The sequence below is a fragment of the Prionailurus viverrinus genome, chromosome E1 (assembly GCF_022837055.1).
Source record: "Prionailurus viverrinus isolate Anna chromosome E1, UM_Priviv_1.0, whole genome shotgun sequence".
Classification (NCBI taxonomy): domain Eukaryota; kingdom Metazoa; phylum Chordata; class Mammalia; order Carnivora; family Felidae; genus Prionailurus; species Prionailurus viverrinus.
The window spans coordinates 29,983,250-29,997,734 of NC_062574.1; the positions used below are offsets into that span (position 1 = coordinate 29,983,250).

At 43.4% G+C, this 14,485-nt stretch overlaps 1 protein-coding gene across 3 annotated transcripts in view; it reads right to left on the bottom strand.

Moving 5' to 3' along the window:
• Nucleotides 1–2,645: 2,645 nt before the first annotated feature.
• LOC125151731 (putative uncharacterized protein DDB_G0294196) overlaps nt 2,646–14,485 on the bottom strand; it is a 447,030-nt gene continuing 435,190 nt past the window's right edge. Inside the window, exon 6 of one of the 3 annotated variants that reach the window (XM_047833135.1) lies at nt 2,646–2,773. The gene's annotated coding sequence lies outside the window, so the exon portion shown is untranslated. The remainder of the gene's footprint in view (nt 2,774–14,485) is intronic. The other 2 variants (XR_007146936.1, XR_007146934.1) reach the window with 2 other exon arrangements.

The window sequence follows — 14,485 nt, forward strand, 5'->3', positions numbered from 1 at the left end:
AGCTCTTGAAAAAGTCCCCATGAGAGCTGGTGACTTCAACTATAGCATGTGACAATGGGGATGGAGAGGGCTGGGCAGATTAAAATGAAGGAAGCAAAATGGACCAAACTTGGTTAGTGATTGGATGGAGGGGCCCAAGGAATCAGGAAGCCTGATGATAGCTTCTATTAGCTCTGCTTGACTGATTAGGTGCAGAATGGTTCCACCAATAATTTAAAAAAAAAAAAAAGGAATGCGGGAGGAAGAGTGGATTTAAAAGGGGGGAAAGATAATGAGTTCAGCTTTCCACTTGTGACTCTCGATGGCCTAGAGGAAATCTAGATGGTATCGTCTAATCCAAGCATCCCATAAAAAGAAGGCAATAGCTTGTTCTAAAGTCTCCTTAGTTTTCTGATCACAAGTGAAGTGATAATTACAAAAGAAGTTCCTGGAGACAGGTATGAAGTAAATAGAAAGCAGAAGAATTAATATAATATTAATGCAATATCCTTTGGGTTTCCCCTGAGGGAGAAAAAATTTAATGCATTCATTTATGATAGGCTATGAGTGTCTTAATTTGTTATTCCTCCTGAGAATATTTGTATTTTATAAAAGACAGCAATATTTAATTGAATCCCTGATAAAAGAATTTCAGGCACCTTAATCCTAGAAATGGGACAATTCTTTGGCCAATGGGTCTTCTGGAATTCCTCAAATAAATCATAGCACATTTGTAGCTGCTAATTCCATGTGCATGGGTATGGGGGTAATTTGTACATAAATTATATACATGGGTTCTCCTCATCCTTGAACTAACTCCTCCAAAAGGTTCATTTCAAAACACTTAAGATCTTTACTATCTTGGCATCATAAGTATAGAAAAGCAGTTATTCCTGATCAATACTAAAAAATATTATTTATATCACCTATTTATTTGAAGTTGTTCTTTTAAATGCCATTTTTCAGCTCTATTTTCCCCTTCTAATTCCGTGAGTGTTATCATGCTTCCTTCAGAGTGCTCTATATGCCTTAGATGGAGAAGGGGTATGTATGTCCTCATCCCCACATAAACCCTCACCTGTGGGTTTCTGATGCATGGTCGCTGGATTAAAGCGTATGAACAACGATCTTGATTACCTACTGATCCTTTCACAGGAAAGCTTTAAGTAGTATCTCATGGATAAATTAATTGAGCTTAGCATGACTTCTTTGAAACAATCAAAAATGGAAAGAATGGAAGAATGGAGATCTGGGGAAAGTAAGGGAATTCCTAAAGATACACAGTCTAGGAATTAGCAAAAGTGCCCTACTATCCTCACATTTTCTAACCACTAGGCAATTCCATCTCCTTTCTGTTGGAATGCCATCCTTTGTGGAACAGCCACACCACAGGGGAGAATGACCCTACTCTTGCGATTGAGGGGCCTGGGATACTTTCTACTCTGCAAAACCTCACCCATCTCTCAGATTTCCTAACTTTGGTCTTTATTTAGAGAAGCATGCTGCTCACTGTTCTGCCAGCATCCATCTTTGTCAGCACCCAAGACCACAACTTCATCTGAACGCCCAGTGATCTACTGCAGACAGAGCCCACCAAAGATATTAGACTCGGTATGACATTTATATGGATTCCGAACCCACCAGAAATGGACTGATGCTGCCATAAAGCCTTGCCATAGCCAGGCAAACAAAAGACTAAGAAGACGTGGTGATGGGGGTAACAGCAATAGCTTTCTCCATTCGCCTTCCCCCTCTGCAGGGATTGCCTTGCATCTTATTTAGGAAATGAAGAAATCAAGTGAGTAGAGGGATTTCTGTGGCCCGGCAGAGAAGCAAAGCCAGACTTGATTATCAGTGGTACTTCCAGTGGCCTTGGCGAGGCCAAAGACCAGCATGGATAATAAGACACAGTATCCCACTTTGAACCTAGTGCACCCTACCAAGCATGCATCTTCACGGAAGAAAAAAGGGCGGGAGGCATACAGGTATGAAAGCAGCAGTGGCTCAAGTGAGGGTCTGCATGCATGCCCACTGTGTGCCCTCAGTGGGCATCCTCAACATCACAGTCAGGATGTTACTTAGGAGCACGCTCATCCAGGATGGACAGAATGCTGGCACCCCACCCTGCATGTCCAACCTCTAAACTGGATTAAAGACAACATGCATGGGTGTATATTCAGGATTGTCAGCATTGATGGGATGCATCTTTACCCAATCCAACAGGTATTTTGTAGGTACTCGGGAGCCCGATTGGAAAATGATCTTATACAACAAAAAGTATTTTATTTTTCATAGCTCTTGCTAATCAATTAGGCGAGCACGTAATGTCCTCAAGCTTGCTGCAAACAAAATGCCTAATTATCAGAAGTGGGGCTTCCCCCCCCCCCATTCTTGCCTCTGCACATGGATATGTATGTGCTGTCGCAGACCATTGTGTATGTGCTTGTATGCATTCTTCATGGACTGCCTGCAGCTAACTTTGGAAGATGCAGATTTTTTTAATATCATTTAAACCGCAGCAACACACACACACACACACAGACACACATACACACACACACACACACACACACACACACACACACATATTTAAAACATAATCAGTGAATGAGACAGCCCCACACTCATAAGAAGAAAGACAACAGTAAATTTTACTCACCAGTTCAGGTTGTTCGAGGCAGCAGAGGAACAAGTTGTTGGTAATTGTCCAGTGCTTTCATTCAGTAAATCACATTGGCTTTGCTTTCTCCTGTGGCTCAGCCTCTGCGCAAAGCAAGCGAACCTCCTTCCTATTCTGTGTAAAGAATAAAATGCGAACAGGATCACTACAGGCAAGAGCCGAAGTCCATGATCACTGAGCTACTCTTGATGCCAAATAAAAAGAGCAAATGATGCACAGGGAGGGACGGGGAAAGGGAAACAGCTTGGCTCAGAATCTAGGTGTGTTTTCAGGACCGTCACCCCGAGGAGGCTTGATTTCTCAATCTCTTGTATGTGTAGTCAAAGGATGCCATGACTTCAGTGTGTCTTTAGCCTATTGTATCCGTGAGGTCCATCAGGAACGGCATGCAGGGACAACGAGCTTCATGGCAAACGAGACCGAATGTCACTCAAGGATGAGCAGAGGGGCAGCAAAGGCAGCCAGTTAGCATTGCACTATCTCAACTGCAGGGAAAGAAATCTTGTCTGGCATCCAGGAGCCCACCCAGCAATCTGTGACTGCAAGCGACCTATGGCTCTCCTGGGGCCAGGCACCCCCCTGTGCCCACAGCTTCATGGGACCAGAAGCACACAGGTGACCGCCACATCCCTGCACCTAAGGGCATCTGTGCAATCCTTTCCAAGTTCCCATCAGGAGCTAAGAAAGCTCCCAATCCAGCAAGGACTGCGCAAGCATTGCTAGAGTTTTTGTCTGAGCAGGTTCTGAGGAAGTAGTCAGCCGATCTGGGTCATAGGCCACCAAGAGGCTCAGTGTTGGGAGGAAGATCCCAGTGTTTCTTTCATGCCGGCTACATATGGGTGCACCTGGCTCCTTTCATGACGTTATGCTTTACATGACTAATGAAACACACATGACTAATGAATTTCCTAGAAAGCTGCTTATTTAGGCATTTTTAATGTTTCTCTCTGAAATAAAATGGCAAGTGACCTTCACAGGCTGCTTATTATGTTAGAGAGACATTGCTGATTGAGAGGACATATTAAACCCCGCTTCCTCCACCCCTCCCCCACTCCGTACAGAGATACACACACACCGACGTCCCTAGCAACAGCATTAAGAATCTTTCTAAAGATCTCTTCAAATTCTCTCTCTGCCAAATGAAAGCTTAGCTGTTATGATGACTTCAGAAATAGTTTTGGACCCTTCTCCTGGGCACTGACTCTGGTATGTTATTTATACCTGGACCCAAATCAACTCCCAAATTTTGAATGTGACTCTGCAGCAAATCAGGAGAAAGTCTCTGGTTATACATAAGAGGGTGTTATGTTAATCTTTGGCCTTGTAATGAATTAGAATCCTCGGAATGACCTCTTGTATTCCTGAAAATCTCCCCCTTTCTAGAGACAGCATCTCACTGTGGTGGCTGACGGGTCTCTGACACATGGCAGCTCTGGGGATGGGATCCAAGGTGAGGCTCAGTAACTCCTAAAACCTTCCAAAGGAGGGGCTCAGGTTAGCTTTTCACAATTGTCTTAACTTTTCCTTTTCTCACTTAGAAGGTAAAATCTCTGAAACAACTTCTTCTTCTTCTCCTTCTCCTCCTCCTCCTCCTCTTCCTCCTCCTTCTTCTTCTTCTTCTTCTTCTTCTTCTTCTTCTTCTTCTCTCTCTCTCTCTCTCTCTCTCCCTCCTTAGATTTATTTGTCCATGGAAGCATTGCTATGAATAATCTAATTTGGTAATATTCATGCCCAGAAGGCTATTTTTTTCATCAAGGATTAAGAAAAGAGTCAGGCTTTTGTAGCTTAAGCCTAAACTAGTGCCAGGTAAAACTTTACCCTTATCTCTAAAAAGACTTTGACTTTAATGCAGATTTACTTCAATTCCATAAGCTGGGGAAAGCCAGGTGACTGGGTAATTCTACCAAGGTTAGGAGCTGCCTGAGAGGGGTCATGAGTTCAGCTGGACATGCAAACCTAAGGAGATGATGCCTTAGTAATAGGGGCCTCGCATCCGGGAGCAAATGCTCCAGACGGAGTCATTATCATGCACCCATGTCCATTGCATGGATTCATCCATTCATTCCTCAATCCACTCTTCAACAGATGTGTATTATTAAGTACTTAGTAGCTGTGCCACTGTGGCACACTGTGCCAAATACTTTAATGTCACCAAATAGCTTATCAATGAAGTATAAACTCCTTCCCACACCTTTAGCAAAATACTCCATAGTGTGGCTCTGCCTACCTCTGTAGACTCATTTCTTGACCCCTCCCTACTCACCCCCCATGCTGTGGCCCGTTTAAATGTCTTTCAGTTCTGTGGACCTGCTGTTCTGTCTCTCAACTCGAGAATTCTGCATAGGATATTCTTCCATTTGAACACTTAAGTCCCTTTTGTCTGGCTAACTCATGCACAGCGCTACAGCCTTGGCTTAAACATCATCTCCCAGGGATACTCTTCAAGCTCTTGGGCTGTTAGGGTCCCCACACCGTAGTCCTAGAGCACCTTATACTTGCCCATCGTGACATCTATCACATTTTGTTGCACTAACTTGCTTTCCAACAGCCATTCCCATTTTACTGTAGGAGTTCAGTGCAAAGCCTTTTATTCACTGCTCTATTTCCAGTCTGGCAGAGTTCCTGGCACATAGAAGGCATTCAATAAATATTTAGCGAGTGTTTTGTTGAAGTGCTTAGCATGTGTTTGTTGAATGAATGAATAAACCATTTCAAAGAATAACAGGGGTCTGAGAGTTGAAAGGAACCCTAAAGTTCACTTAGTACATCTCATTTTTCTTGCCAGGTGGCAATCCACTGAAGTCTCCCCTCCTCTGATTATCCTTTCTCAATCATCTCAGCCCATAGTGATCACATACTTAGTTTGTCCCCCGCCTGCACCCAGCACTTTGAAGCACGTTCTTGCTTTCTGTTCTCCAGTTGTTTCCCAGACTTTGTCTCATCTCTACAAACGTATTCTCCATCATGCCCAGCATAAGCCTGAAATTATTTGATGCTTGATTCATTCAATAGCAAACATTTGAACAGGGAGTTGAATGATTGGAGTCTTGTTTTAGGAAGATTAGTCTGGGGTTGGGGGAAGGATGGGTTGCATTGGCCAGACCTAGACAGGACTCTAATAATGACCACAGCACAGAGATACAATTTGAAAACAGCTTTGCGTTTTCTTTCCCTCCCTCTCCCATACCCCCAACCCATATCATAATACCTAAACACTGAGCATGTTTGTCCCCTGCTCAGCACTACCCCTCCACCCAATTCTACCCCCACTGTTAGTTCACTTGCTTAGGTTATTTGTGAACATGTCTCACTGATGGAAGCTCCTTTGAAGACAGGGATTACATTAAAAAATTTTTTTTTACATTTATTTATTTTTTGAGAGACATAGACAGAGCACAAGTTGGGAAGGGGCAAAGAGAGAAGGAGACACAGAATCTGAAGCAGGCTCCAGGCTCTAAGCTGTCAGCACAGAGCCCAAAGTGGGGCTCAAATGCACAAACCGTGAGATCATGACCTGAGCCAAAGTTGGACGCTTAACCGACTGAGCCACCCAGGTGCCCCGAAGACAGGAATTACATTTTAATTCATTTGTATTTTCCTCCTCTAGCCCTTATACCCCCTGCCCAGGCTGGTGTTTAGCAGGTACTGAGTGCTCAGTAAATATGAAGAAAAACACCTTATTTATGCAAAGCACTGGATGAAGCACTATGGTGAGGTGGGGAACAAAGATGTTGAGGTATCTTTTCAAAGATAAAGGGGACTGAGTTAGTGAGAGAGAATGAGTAGTTCCTTATGGGATGCTTAGGGAAGATTCACAGAGAGGTTTGCATTTGCACTGGATCTGGCAGAATGAAGACCTCTAGAGGTTGAAAAGAAGAGAGGGAAATGGAGTCAATGCACAGAATTCCTAGCATGTTTAGGGAACAATCAGTAATCCAGTTGGACTGGAGTAAATGTGGATGGAAGATCTAATGGAATGTGGGCTGCAGAAAGAGGTCAGGGCTAAACTGGGGTGTGCGTGGATGTTCTGTTTGAGTTTGGGCTTTTTCCTACAGGAGACAGGGATTTGAGCAGGAGAATGTCAGGGATGAGGGTTAAGATCCCTCTGTTCTAGCCATCATGGACCTGGGACCAAAGCACTGAGAACCTGGAAGCAGGAAGACACTGATGGCGAGGGTCTATGGAAAAGGAGATTGGGAGCTGAAAGTTGGGTGCACTCTGGAAGAAGAACTTACAGGACTTGTCCGTGGTGTAGCTAAGAGCGGAGGAAGATGTGAGCATAAGAAAGAAGCTGAGGTTGACTTTTCAAGTTTCAACCTACATGATGGCAGATGATGGCGACAATCCATCAATGCCAGTGCACAAACACAGAGATAATATAGGTATTCAAGTCATGGCCTATGCACATTTTGAAGATAGAGAAAAGAGCAGGAGGCTGAATCCTGGGAGCCATGTGGAATGCTCCCCATGCTCCCCATGTGGGTGCCTGGACTGCTCTGAAGAAGCCGTTCAACATCTGTAAAAGTAGTTAGTTCAGGCTGTGACAGATGGGCCAGCGACACATAGGGCCATGTGCAGGGGAACAGGTACAGAGTTTCCCCAGGAAGAGGACTTCCCCATGACATGGTTCCCATCTCAGAGTTGTTGAGCCTGGTGGAGCGAACTCCAGTTCGGGATGAGGAGTATTGAGCTTGAGTCCCCAGGCTGCTTCTCACCAGCTGGGTGACCTTGAGTGACCTTGGGCGAGTTACTTTCGCTCCACCAGGTCTCAGTTTTCCCACTTGGAAAATGAGGGAGCAGAGCCAGTTAAATTCAAAGGTTCCTTTTTAGTGGACTCTTCCCTGATTTGTGAAGTGCAACGTTGAGAATTTCAGAATACTTGTGAAACTAGGCCAAGGCCCACCAACATCAGAAGCTAGCAATGTCCACTCTCTCCTGCAAATTCATGCCCATATTTTGAGAACGTCCATATATCACCGCAAATGCATGTCTGCCCTGCGGTTAGTTCTGTGTGGTTTGTTTGGAAGACATAAATTTAAATTGATCACTTTTTGATGACCTTTTTCTAACGATTTTTCACTCTTTTTTTTTCAGCAAAGATTTTTTTTTTAGGGGTGCCTTTTCATTGGAGTCTCAAAATTAAATTATGGGAAGAAAGCAGCAATCCCTTACTGTGGTCAGCAAAGAGTCTGGCCAGCCTACTTCCGCTCCCTAATCTCCTGACCTTCCTTAGGGCGAGGCCTCTCAGTAACGATTCTTTTTTCAAAAATAAAATGTGCTACTTATCAAAAGCTGCTAAAAAGGAGACAAAAAAAAAAAAATAGGAAAAGAAAACTAACACCCCAGGGTGTATCTGAACATGCTTATTATGTGCGAAGTTGTTAGTAATGAATGTAAAACTCTTCCTCCTCCTCCCTTGCAATTACTAAGCCCCAAAGAAAAAAGGAAACAGGGGTGGGGGAAGGCAGGAGCTATTCAGTCCCAAGCAGACCTTTTCAAAAGGTGCAGACTGCTCATAGGCATGCTATTTCTTGATTATTTTGTTTTAGGCACTAGTTGACCTTTCAGATTAAAAGTAAAGGCCCCAAAATATCCTGAGAAACTCTTTTTTTTTTTTTTCTCTAAGTCTTGGAGACCAGACTCATGACATTCAAAAAAGACTCTCCAAAACGAGATGGGCCGTGTGACTTCTGCCGTGATTTGATGACAGAGTGTTTATCGGAACTAATCATGTGAGATTTTCCAGTGTTGCATTTTTGAGAAATGGGATTCTCTTAAGGAGGTTACAAACACTTCACTGAAAGCTTTCCAAGAACAGCTTCATGCCGCCTCTCGCCAGCCTCTCGCCAGCCGGAGCACCGATGTGATAATCAGGGTCCGAGCTTCTGAAAAGTCTTCTTGTTCTGGCTGCCACCCTCCTTTCAGCCGTCATTAGAATTCTCAAGCTATGAATCCCCTATTGTCTGTGTGAGCCCGGGATCCCCCACACCACGCCGAGGAAGGAATGTGAACCTTCTAGGTCTGGTCCTAAGCCTCAACCCTATCCAGCAGGTCACAAAGCCCCATTTATACTTGGCTCCAAAGTTTTATCATAATTCTTTATCTGCTCAGCCCCATAGATCCTCTAGGGCAGTCAGGAGACGTTTGGTAATGAAGCCCATTTATCCTCATTTTCTCAATTGGCACACTTAAAGTTCTAATATTTATGTTCACACTGTCTTAATTTTGAATGTCAAAGATACTATGCGAGACAAGGAGCATTGCCAAAGGATAATTGAACCGCACCGAAGAGTTCACCAGAGTCTGATGCCTGATGTGGTTTGTCATATTACCAGTCATTGCATCACAAATAGTTAGCTTCAATAGCTTGGTGGAAACATAGTAACAAACGCTGCCATTTATCAAACACCTCTTCCTGTGTAGCATGCAGCGACGTCACTGAATTCTCACACTTTATGAAGAGGATTATCCACTTTTTATTGAAACTAAGGTTCAGAGAGATTAATTAACCTGTTTCTGTGCATTCAGAGGCTGAGCTTAGACTCAAACCCAGATCTCTGACTGCAAAGCTCACGGCATTTGTACCTCACTCCTTTGCCTCTTACCAGAAATACAATTTGTGAGTCGTTTTAAATTAGCATAACACAGTTATTTTTCATCACAGATAAGCAAAGAATTTTAAACTTAGGGCTGTTAAAAAGGTTTTGGCCAACTGAGTAATGAGATCTCTTCTGATAAGTATTAGCATGCTGTCAGGTCAGAGTAGGAATTTGTGGCATATACTTCACCTATCAATAGGTGGCAGTATTCACCTAAATCTCTCCAAGAGGAATTAGCACAGGTCACTCACAACCATCCCCAAGGCCATCTACATTTTTTGATGCACTGGGTTTTATCATGAAGAGTAGCATTTACAATAATTGGGCTACTAACTGGATCTTCATCATGCCTTCGGAGAGTGAGATTTGGACTCCAGTGGGTTGTTCGGGAGGGGGATGCGCCATCACAGAGACCTTGGGACCCCTCTTCCATTCGCAACATTCATTTTGGCCATTTCCTCGAGGGAGGTCTTTGTTTGCAACTGGAAGCCAAAGATGATTTGGGGGTCTTCGTTTACTTTAAGAATCTTCAGCAGAATTTTCAAATAATTTAAAATGAAATTATTAATACCCTAAGATTTGATAATTCATACATTCATAATTCAGAGAAAGTTTGCTCAGATCAGGACAATAAAGCAACCGGCAGACCTCATGGTTTCAAAGTGGTTTCAAGACCTATGTGCATGTATACTCGCCCATCAAAACATATGAGTCTTCACCAGGATGCATGAAAATTGGAGTCCATAAAGTAAGTGCTCAATACACAAGTCAAAGTGGACAAGTTGATGAGGCCAAGTACCAAAGGATAAATGACCTCTGGGTTTTAGGCAGACTCTTCCTCTTTCTCTTATTCCTCTGTAACCTCCCCTTCTTCCTTCTCCTTTTTCCATAAAAAAAATCTTAATATCAAAAATATCTTTAGTTAAAAGTGTTAGCACAGAATCTGTCTCTATCTATCTGCTGGCTGCTAATAAGAGTCTGCCTGGTAGGATACAGTTTTACAAAGTCAGGAAAACAGGTATGGTCGTGGATAAAAGGATAAGCTGAGAAATTCTCAGGCCTATTTTTATGTTGAACCCCCCCCCCCTTTTCATGTGGGATACTTGGAACTGATCATCATAAATGATGGACCAAGAAGCACTGAGAAATTACATAAGATGAGGAGTCCTGACTCTCAGAAATTAAGAAGTTGACTCAAGTTCAGATTCTCAGGAGACTGGATTCTCTCGAAAGAATTCAGATTGGTTGGTGGATGAAGGCAGAAGTCTTCAGAGATGGCATCTTAACTTTTTTTTACGTTTCCAAAAGGGATGAGTATCTTTCTCTGTGTTCACTGTGGCATTTGGAACCATGTTAGCGCTCATGGCATAGTCTACCTTCGTTAGAGTTACTTGTGGCCCCACTTTCCTGGACCGAGACCTCCAGGAGGGCAAGACTCATACCATCCTAACTTTTGAATTGGCTTCTCAGCTCAATGACCTGGGCCTTGTGTATGCTAGATGATGTTCAATACATATATACGTTTAGCGGAACTGAATTAAAGAGAATTCATATGAACGCATTTTATATTTCTGCCCATGGGTTAGAAGAGAAATTGCAGCTTGGGTGTTGGAAACCTTGCACAGGTCACATTTCTTGTTTGTCATACGGTTCTTCCATTTTAGGGCCGCATTGGTAAGCGACTGTAGGCATACCATGCCAAAGCCGACACCACCCCCGGAACTATTAGTTAACTCATTTTATATCCTGGGCAAGGCCATCTTATTTTTGTAGGATGCCCCGGCCACATGAAGGTTAAATGCAGAGGCAGGCAAAAAAGCCATTATAAGGGACGTTAAGTGACCCACATTTAGTGTATCAGGCCAATCACTAATGTTTCCTGCTTTTGTGGTTCAGAGACCCAACCTGCACTAAAAAGTCGAACACTACAATGCTGTTTCCTAACGGTAGCTCTCATTGTTTCCCATATTAGGGCATAGCTAAGCACAAGGGGAGACATTCATCTTCAAAAGCTTACAAAATTACATTCAACCCATTAGGCATATCAGGAGCTATTGCCACGCTCGGGAAATGAATTACCCAGCTGAATATCACGGGCATAATGAAGTTGTCAGCAGCAACAGTGCGGCTGTAGATTGTCTGATTATGTGTTGGCTGTGCTGGCCATTCAGGGACACACCAGGAAGGAAGTCATTGTCATACCGTCCACAACATTCTCAGCCCTGTCCCCAGCCACGGTAATAAACCTGATATCCTGAGAAGCACATGGAAAACAACAATAACAGCAACAAACGACAAAAAGCATGCCCTTATTCCTGGCATGGCTGGAGCGTGTCCCTTCCTGGGGCTCCCATCTGTCATCTTCTTTAAAAAAAACGACCATGACAAGGAGTGCAAGTTTAGATTCTGGCCCTCCAAACAAACATTTCACAATGGGCTTCCTTAGCCTTTGTTAACCTCAAAATAAACAGCAGTCCAGCAAGAGAGCTTTAACTACGTGGGTGGGATTTACACCTCTCCTGTGAGTCAAAGATGGAGGCAGCCTGAGTTGTTCTTTTCTGCAGAAGGATCTGCCAAAGCAGGGTGATATAGGTAGTGTCTCTTGACATCAACTGGAATCTTCTCAAAGATTCTCTTGGCTTTTTTTAAAAACCCAAACCACAAAAAACCCATAACAAAACAAAACAAAACAAAACAAAACAAAACAGAAGCCAAACAACTTGAAGCTTTCTCCTCTCTTAATTGAGCAGGTTAAACTAGATGACCTTGAAGCAACTCCGAACTCTAATATGCTATGATATCAAAAGGCCACTAGAGCACATAGCACATAAAAGAACACCTGCCACAAAGACAAAATGCTTTATTTCTACCCAGCTTCTCAGTTTGTATCGGAAATAGGTTCTCATGCTTTAGAACCAACATGCATGAACTTTCTTTTCCTCTAGTGCAATGAAATCTGCTTTAAGCAGGTGTTACTTATCAAGAATGCTTGCTTTAAAAATAAAAAAGAACGTTGGTGTATTTCACTCACTAACAGAATCCTATATCTATTCATGTTTTCTTTGGATAAAACCAACAAGATGTTGCTGTTGGTGGGACTGGTTCTCTTCATGCACTTACCACATTGCACGTGAGCACTGGACCCTTTGATTACCTGAGGTGGCCCCGCTCAGTGGGGAGTGATTTGCATGAGTAATCTGGGTAGTTTTGGTGGTCAGGCAAGCTGTAGAGCAAATTCTTCTCTCTCCACCCTCATTTGTTTTTGTCTCCTGGGCGCCGGCCACAATAGGTTTTCATAAACTCATCTGGGGAAACTTTTTTTGGAGTTTGAGTTCAGGTTTCAGTTGGATTCTAGACCCCTAGACCGAATGTCAGAGAGGGTCCTCTGGCCCTTGGTTAGCTGATAAATAAATCTCAAGAGGTCCTCCCTCTTTTCCCGGTTTTCTTTCTTTATTTACTCTAGCTGGAGAGTTCCTTAGATGATCCCCATGTGTCTGGCTTGGGATCCAGTCTCCTGCCAACCTGCTCCCCTGCCCAGCCCCACCAGAAATACCCCACCAATTTGACAAATGGTTTATCTCCATGACTTCATGACACCAAATCTTAGTAGAGAAGAGAGAATTCTTTGTCATTAATCATGGTGAGAATTCAAAATACTGAGGTAAAGGAGAAGTGAGGATGTTCATCATCTTTGCACATCCAAACATAGTCATGAAGACCTATGCTGGGTTGTAAGACCCAGCAATTATAAAGAGAGTCTACAATGTCACTTAAACGCTGGACCACAAGAGGCACTTCATCCATTCAAATTACTCTCTAATGAAAGGGAAAACTTCTTCCCCTTTCTCCTAACAATGTCAGATCAGGTTTGCCATACAAATTCCAGAAGCATCTGACCTAAAGCACACAGCAGCAAAAAGGCATTTAATGAACTAGAGAAGAAAGAAAAACAGAGGAAGAATCAAAAGGAAAGTTAAAGAGGTTGTAATAATAGTACTTTTAAAGAAGGCTTTAAAGATTCACCCCGTTAACTTTTAGCCCCATTTCTATTATTCCTGTCTTCCCTTGCAGACATTGGCACAGCCCCTTTCTTTCTGGCCTACTTCTTCTGTCTCCAGACTTCTGTCCCACTTCCCTTTCTTCTCTCCATCCCAGAGTCTGAACCCCCATGACAGCAGGCCCATGAAGGGCTGAATGGGGTGCTCCGGTCACTTTGTAAGATGGCTCAGTGCAGAGCTTTTTCAAGGACCGCATATGCCAAGTACTCAAAGTAATTCTTCTATGGCATTGTCAGACTTGCCGGATGCACCTCGCAGGAGAGGGAGGCATTGAATGGATTTAGAGGCTCAATGGCTTATTCACTTCATTCAGCATTTGGGGGAAAATCCAAGACTTTGCTCAGAGAGGATTAAAAGGACTGCAACGGGCACTCTCCATCAGTGCTGCCTGCCTAGCTAGGTCAGCCTCCTCCTGGTTTGAAAGGAGGTCACAAAACCTTGCTGATGTCTCCGTTCCTCAACGTTCAAACTCAGTGTATCAAACACAACCAGAGCTAGTTATTCTAAGTGATTTACCTGCAACATCAAGGAAATGTAGGGATTTTTCTGTAACAGTCCCACTCTAAAATGCATTTCCTTCTCAAATGAACACAGGTGTGTGCGCGCGCGCGCACACACACACACACATACACACACACACACAACCCTCGCTACATAGTCACCATCTCTTCTAGATATGTAAGTGAGAAAATCAAGTGCTTAGGAGCATTTACACTTTGTCAACCAAGTATTAATTTAGTGCAATGTGGCATATGGACAGGAGAAATTGTGGCTATTTTAACTGACTGAAACAAAACCACACAGGCTGAAGAGAGTTACATGTAACCTAGTGAAACACACTTGTCCTTGAACAAGAAGAGTTTATTTTGAGCTTGGCAGGACTGAGTGGTTGAGACAGAGTAGATTCCTGCGTGAGAAGGCATCAGGCGTCACACAAAGACCCCAGGCTTAGACAGAAGTGGTTTTGAGCTCTGCCTGAAAAAGAATCACTGCTGCTTTCCATTAACCTGAAATCATTCCCCTCTTCCTTTCTCTACACCAGTACCTTTATCTGCAGCACCCCTGCCTGGTAGGGCCTGAGGTTCAAGGTGCTGTCAAAAGTGGCAGATAAGGAAGGTGAACTCTGGGGTCCACTGCAGGAAAAAGTCTAGGATATCGGAAATGAAATG